Genomic DNA, 1,752 nt, shown 5'->3' on the forward strand with positions numbered 1-1,752 from the left:
ACAACACTTTCTCACACTTCCCGCAATCGAGTACGTGCATGACATGCCAAAGCACATCTTATTTGCCTTCCATCGCACTCAAGACGACGGGTTGTGGAAGAACGATATTGTTCACAACAAGTTCAAGGACAACGTCTCAATCAAGGGACACAACCGAATTATGTTGACTGGGTCGCTAAAGTAAACCCGAGTTCATATAATGCACCGCATCCAAAAGAACTAGCCACAACACGTGCATCACTGAGATGTTTCACTAGATGGAACACGTGCGTGACATTAGGATCCTCCAACACCTCTTCGTGATGGAAAGATAGAATTCGAAGCAACCACAGAAGTACCGTCTAGTGGGTAGGCAACACAGGGACTGATCAACCAATATCACCCAAGGCAACGGGTGAAAATGGAAGAGATGCATGCTTGACCGTTCGATACGCAAGGCATGGAGCCAGCCAGCAAGTGCATCTCGATTACAACTCACACACCCTCACGTTCGCAAGACACCACACCACAAGACGGTCCACCCCCCACCTACCATGGGCAAGCAAGCAAATGGAAACATCAAGTGACGCAGGGTCAAGCATCGCTAGGCATGAAAATAACTTTCCACAATATCCGAGGGACTAGCTGCCGAGCTAACCAACGATCAGTGACGACCGTGTGTTGGTATTAATAAAGCTCAACAACTATGAAGAGGCTAGTTGTGCCATGATAAACATGCTAACGCACGCACCACGTGAGGGGGGAGGCCTCATCAAGCTCCCTTTAAAACCTGCCAGTGTGGAGCTGGCCGGCTCAAGGAGCACTCCCCCCCTATAAGAGGTTAATATGCAAAAGGCAAAATTGTACAAGTAGATACACTTTTTTTGAGCAGACATAAGTCCATATCTCGGGCTATACTTCGAATTTTGATGCGATTTTTTGCAGTAATTCGTAGAATAATGGTATCTCCTTGCTCACCAAATTTCATAATTTTTCTCGAAGGGGAACTATTTTTTTTATTTTTTTTACTTACCGGGTATGTGTAAAATCGGGAAAAATAGAAAAGCACATGTAGACTTCGAATTTCGACCTCATTTTTTCCAGTCCACCACTAAACAATATCAGGAACCTCCCCACAAAATTTCATTCAGTTTGGCCAAGGTCTTAAATTTGACAAATTTTGGCACCAAGCTATCTAGTCGCGGTGCACCGACCAACTTGGCCAAGTGCAAAATGCATCCAATTCAAAACTTTTGTGCACCAACACTTTTACAGTACTCATTTGGGGGCATTTGGAGGCCTTTCCAACCCTCACATCTCAAAAACCACGAATTTCATTTTTTCACAAATCTCCCCACCAAGCCATCTAGCTATGCCGTGGTGCACCGCCAACCTTGGCCATGTGCAAAACCCTCCGAACTCAAAACTTTCGTGCACCAAGAATTTCATGGTATTCATTTGGGGCATTTGGAGGCCATTCCAACCCTCACATCTCAAAAACCACGAATTTCATTTTTTCACAAAACTCCCACCAAGCCATTTAGCTATGCCGCGGTGCACCGCCAACCTTGGCCATGTGCAAAACCCTCCGAACTCAAAACTTTCGTGCACCAAGAATTTCATGGTATTCATTTGGGGACATTTGGAGGCCATTCCAACCCTCACATCTCAAAAACCACGAATTTCATTTTTTCACAAAACTCCACACAAGCCATCTAGCTATGCCGCGGTGCACCGACCAACTTGGCCATGTGCAAACCCTCCGAACTCAAA

This window comes from Vigna unguiculata, unplaced genomic scaffold (assembly GCF_004118075.2).
Source record: "Vigna unguiculata cultivar IT97K-499-35 unplaced genomic scaffold, ASM411807v1 contig_289, whole genome shotgun sequence".
Taxonomy (NCBI): Eukaryota; Viridiplantae; Streptophyta; class Magnoliopsida; order Fabales; family Fabaceae; genus Vigna; species Vigna unguiculata.